General features: G+C 33.7%; 1 long non-coding RNA gene across 4 annotated transcripts in view; it reads left to right on the top strand.

Moving 5' to 3' along the window:
- The first annotated feature begins 1423 nt into the window (after positions 1–1423).
- LOC137487481 (uncharacterized) overlaps positions 1424–6125 on the top strand; it is an 84915-nt gene continuing 80213 nt past the window's right edge. For all 4 annotated transcript variants that reach the window (XR_012393562.1, XR_012393558.1, XR_012393563.1 and 1 more), the window contains exon 1: positions 1424–1499. This is a non-coding gene — a long non-coding RNA (uncharacterized lncRNA). The remainder of the gene's footprint in view (positions 1500–6125) is intronic.

Genomic DNA, 6125 nt, shown 5'->3' with positions numbered 1-6125 from the left:
TATAACCTTGAGCATTTCAGGAGAGGATCCAAACTGCACTAAATGGATTTACATAAATTAATAATACACAGGGCTGCACTGAATCACCAAAATAATCCTCTTCTTTTGGCCATCGGGTTCTTCACACAGCATTTATACTCCACACTGTGCCATAATCTCCACCCGCAGTCTTTAAAGCCACAATCGCTCATTCAGAAACACATTTTGAGTTTCATGTACTGACTGAAAAAGGAAAGTCTCTTCTTTCTAGTAACATTTTTATTGATAGTAGCAAGCACATAAAAAAGAGATCAAATTGACACTAAACATTCTAAATGTTTCAAGCCTTACATTTCTAAGAAAAACTCTATTTGTCCAAATTTGGTTTTTATTGGTTTTACATTGGCGGCGCAGTAGGTAGTCTGTGTGGAGTTTGCATGTTCTCTCTGCGTTCGCGTGGTAGTCCTCTGGGTGTTCCGTTTTCCCGCACAGTCCAAAGACATGCGGTACAGGTAAATTGGGTAGGCTAAATTGTCCGTAGTGTATGGTGTGAATGAGTGTGTATAGATGGGTTTCCCAGAGATGGGTTGCGGCTGGATCAGCATCCACTACGCAAAACATGTGCTGGATAAGTTGGCGGTTCATTCCATGGTGGCTACCCCGGATTGATAAAGGGAGTAAGCCGAAAAGAAAATTAATGAATGGTTTTACATTGCAATGATCTGTACAAAATTGTAATTTTTCTACCAGAATGATTAAGGATCATGGTTTTTGCAAAAATGAGTACATCCCAAATGATTCAGGATTTTTTTTTTTAATATAAAAATGTAACAATATTTTAAATGGTCGATTACTTGAGAAATTTGTTTCAAAAGACATGTATTATCAACATGGACTATGCGGTTTTTTATATTTTCAGTTAAGAGAACCAACTCTGAAGTGAGCTCTTATTTTAATTGGGTTTTAACAATAAAAATATATTAATAACCACAGGATTGGATGACATCAAGCACAATAATAAAGAATGGAAAAAATAAGTTTCTTATTTTTTTATTTTATTTATTTATCTCTTATTCTGAGCTCTTATTTTTCATTTTATTTATTTTTGTTGCATAAACCATCAGGAACAAACATACAACACAATATAAAGGTGAAGCAAAAATTTATATAACAATGGTAAAAAAATAAACAAGTAGAAAATAATAATAGTAATAATAAAATCAAGTACACAAAGCAAAGTGCACATGTCTACATCCAATTTTAAGAATTACCAGGGGAATAAAAAAACAGTATTCTAATAATCTCAGATTTTTTGCTTTTCAACATTCCCTGTAGAAATAAAGAATTCACACGCGATACAAAAAAATGTTAATGTGGGAGATTTGTGAACTTTTAATTTATAACCTCTTCCTGGTTTAAGAGTGACGTCTGGTGGCTTGTTTGTGAGGTATTTTTGTAGCCGTTTTTCGGAGGTGGAATCAGTGATTAGACGAGTATAAGAGATGATCCACTGTATTTTGGTAAGCTGTGCTCTATGTTCAAACATGATGTTCATTTACTGTATGTTTCGTTTTGTGCTACTATTAAGAAACGATCGATTTATGTTCGCTGTGGTTTTTCACACTCTAAAGAGCGCCAAAACGGCATTTACAGTATATTACTTGTAGTTTAGTGCTAAAAAAATTAAAAGTTAAAAACCGAGGCTTAATTTCATGCAAAAAGACGTCTTTTTGCATGAAATTAAGCCTCGGTTTTGTACATCACAGTTTTTTTTTTTGGTTGTTGTTGTAATTATCCACAATAGTTGTTCATTGTGACGTATAAAAATCAAATACACACACAAACAAACAAACAAACATTTTACCAGTGTTTTTTATACACTTTGATAAAACTTAAACTATAAAACTATTATCCTAAAGTGTTGCTTATCAAATAAAACATAATTATCTTGATACATTAACCAATGTAACCAATGTTTTAAGTAAAACTACATCTATTTAAAACGTGTAAATTCCTAATGAAAATTAACCATGGCTTTACTACAAAATAAAAATAACAAATTAATAAACTTTTGAGAGCCTACCACCTCACCACAAGTGCTGCTTTGGCCTTAAATTGTTGATATAGAAATACATTATTTGAATTTGTTCTAATTTTCATTATTTGAAAAAAAAAAAAAAAAAAGTAAATGGGGGTAATGTATGGTGGTTGTCACTTGCACCAGTTCACCACCTTTAGTACTAAAACCTCAGCTCTTCCTGTGGATAACAGGATTATTGTGCATGCTAGTTGCCTCTTGTGAAGTAACATAAGCTAGCGCTGATAATCAGGACATGGGACCAAGGGCCTGGCTCTCTAATTGAGCCATGGATAGTGGTCTTTTACCCCTTCGCACTACAAAGAACCATATTTGCCAACTCTGACTTAATCAGGTGGTGAACTGGCAGGAGGGCTCTGATTAAAATACTGTTTTTTAGCACTGCCTAGGAGAGCCTGGCTCCTTATTAAAAATTGATCCTTAAGCTGCGTCGCCTTGCGTTTCTGCCTTGCTGAAGAATTCATTACCTCTGCTACGCACCATGTCGCCTGCCTGGTATTCTCCATGTCACTGCACCCCTGCACCCCCTTTTTCTCTTATCAATTCTGAGATGCAAACAAACAAATATTCCAAAGGGAGAAGAGAGGAAGAGAAGGACGAGGAGGGATGCTGAAACAAAAACACGGTGCCCCAAGCCTTTCGCAGCACAGACTACAAGACGTTTGATCACTAGAATGAAAAACGAATGCTGTTTATTCTTATTATCATTTTCCCTCCTTTTATAAGTTCATCTCTTGATGCCTTGTATTAATGTTATTTCTCTGTTGATATGCATGACAGTGCATGTGCTGATTGTTGAGGATATCTGTGGAGTTGTGCACCTTTAACCACGTTAAATGGACTTTACAGTCTTAAAAATAGATTTAGCAAGTAAACAATTGTTTAATTGAATAGATTGTTCTATTCATAAAAATGATTATGTTTTAAATTAGATTGTTTTTACCGATGTCATAGAAGAACAAACTGTTAACAATTCCCTGTAAAATCTACATTTTTACTGGCTCTAGCTCCCCAGTAACTTGCTGTAAATCAATTACAGCAAAAATACTCTACATTTACAGCATCATTTATCTTGCTGCATATGTATTTCAAGATTTGTATGTGTCTTTATTGTAAAATATACATTAATTTTTTACAATGCAACTAAAATACTGTAACATACTGTACTTAACAGAAGTTCTAGTAAATTGAAACTGTGTCAGTCCAGTTTTTTAGAGTTTTATCACTAGTTCAGTTGAGTGTGGTTTAAATTTTACTGCTGGAAGTCCAAACACTAAAGAGCAAATTCATCTATGGGCAGCTTTTTAACCGTCCTACAGTAAAATAGTACAAATTACACTTAAATATTGTATAATTTACAAAAATCATTATCTGTGCAGTTAAAGACATTGAATCCAATGAAGAACGCTCCATTTTTAACAAACACTCAAAGTTTTTGGAGGGCAACAGTTTTGGCTCTTGACTCTACAGGGTGTCTGTGGGGTCTTAAAAGGTCTTCAAATATTTTAAATTTCAAAAACAAAATTTTAGGTCTTAGAAAGTCTTAAATTCACTGAAATATTGTGTTGTGTGTCTTAAATAATTTCAAACAGATCTTAATTTTCCTCTGCCCAAGTAAAGCTACCCAATCAGGCCAACATCCATTCAATCACCAACCTTAATCTTAATAAAATCAGGGAAAGAAAACTAAAAACAATTACACAGTTCCTCATGATAAAAACAGAGAAATATATCCCTTTACATTATCTTTCATCCATACAAAAAATAAATAAGAAATAAAAAGAAATAAGGGGGAGTAGACATAATAGTTATAAATAGGCGTAAAACTTTTTAACAGAAACGCATGGTTTGAAGGTTGAATAGCAGTTATACTTGATCAACTTAGACCAAAAGCCAACAAATATATATATTTTTTTATTATTTATGTAATTGACTCCAGAATAAATATACTTTAACAATGTTAAACTTTCATTAAGAAAATAAAATAAATAAATATTATGGTGAAAAAAGTGTATATAACTACAATTTTCTTGCTTTGACACATTAAAAAAGTATGTCACTTTGAAATATTAAAATTGTATTTATTTTTGTGGCAAACCGGGACATCAGAAATAATCATTAGTGTTTAGCTAGGGCTCTGTAATCAAAATCGACAATCTCTCGCGGATTCGCGAAAACAAAAACTGCAAAAATACGTACCTCCCGGGAAGCATTTCGCGGTCTCAAGAAACGTCCACGGGACTACATTTTCAGAATGAGCCTGAGTTGCAACATCGATGTAGTTTTTCCAGGTTTTTATTTTAATTACTTTCCCTATTGTCTCTGGAATCACGTGATCCCGCTCTGTTAAGGCTCATTTATACTTCTATGTCGAACACACAGGTATGGTCCAGCGCAGCCTTTGTGCGGTCGCATACCTGTGCACCTCTTAAAAAATATAGCTACACATCGCACGTCTGCACTGCATTGACGATGAGGCGAAATATTTTCTATTACAATAAAATTATTATTTACATAAAAATATTTGCATACAGACCTTTTCAAGAAATGCATTTAAAATAATATTATATACAGAATATACAAGAGTTATTCTATTTAGAAGAGATGCTTCTTATTTTCTAATTTTGAATGCATTAAAAATAGGTTATTTTGTTTCCAAAAATTGCAAATGACTTATTTTCACTTTTTTATAAGAAAAAAGTGACTGCTGGTTTTAGGGAATGTGTGTTTTAATTTCAGTTGTTCTGCGTTGATGTTTAATAAATAATCATAGATAGTAGATAGCGTGTGTTTCCTTCAATTATTTAAAATTAAGTAATGCATCCTTCATTCAAAAATGTAATATGTGAGCACATTTACTGTACAAAACCTGTCAGTGAACTATGTGGTTAAAAAAAAAAAAATAAAATAAATAATCGTTTATTAATCAAAATCAAATTAAATTGTTTGATTAATCGAGATTTTGATTTTAGGCCAAATAGCCCAGCCCTATGTTTAGCCCTGTATAAGTCTACAGTTTTATTCATAATGGTCTTAAAAAGTTCATATATTTGACTTGATGAAACATGCAGAAACCCTGCTCCACTTATTTCATATTTTTTATATCCTTTTGGCATCTGTAAACACAGGGGCTCACTCCACTTACTACACTGCATTTATATGAATGTTTTATTGGAAAGATGAACAGTATAAAATAGCATGTAAACTTTTTCAAACACAGCAAGTTTCCCTCAGAGATTCATTCATATGAACTCCTACTCTATTTGTATCATGATTCATTTGGCATCTGAATGTGGTGTCACACAGGCCCCATGTACACTGCCAGTTAAATTTGACCCAGTTCAGATTATTTTTTTTTGCGCATATGTGACAGATCAGATCTGTTCTATGACCATGTAAACAGGAAAAGAGATCGTTTTCAGGTCTCCTTCATATATATGGAAAAAATCATATATAAATCGAATATGTGACAATGCGACTATCATGTAAACATGCAGATCGAATTTGAGTCATTCCATTTTGTACGTCATTGCAACATTGTGGCACTTCTCCGCGGTTTAATGACACAGAAAGAAGAGTGTGTGGAGACTGAGACACTGTAAATAACAACATCAACAGAGGAAACACAGAGAATGAAAGTGATCTGTCACCACAATTTGCTTCCACCAGACCTGAGATCTCACTCGTACCCACAAATTCCTCTGAATGGTGGGGGACACCATATATAAACCATATAAACCAAAGTTGGGCGAACTTCGCATATTTCGTAGAGCTAAAAGCAAGACAATTTCTTTCATCGTGGCTTGTGTGTTGCAGATGCTAGAACCCACCTTAAAGCATGCACGGTGTCGTAAACACATGAATGGGATATGGGTCACAATTAAAAGAACGTGTAAACCGACAGGCAAAAACATCAGATATAGGCAACAAATCGGAATTGGGCATCTAGACCTGACATTGTAAATGGGGCCATATTTAAATAGATTTTCAACCACCTCACGGTTCATCATTACATCTCTACCCTTTATAGATTTAGCTAAAAATCTGA

Source organism: Danio rerio, chromosome 2, assembly GCF_049306965.1.
Source record: "Danio rerio strain Tuebingen ecotype United States chromosome 2, GRCz12tu, whole genome shotgun sequence".
In the NCBI taxonomy this organism is placed as follows: Eukaryota; Metazoa; Chordata; class Actinopteri; order Cypriniformes; family Danionidae; genus Danio; species Danio rerio.
The sequence above is the reverse complement of the archived record's forward strand: the minus strand, read 5'-3'. Positions and strand labels throughout refer to the sequence as shown.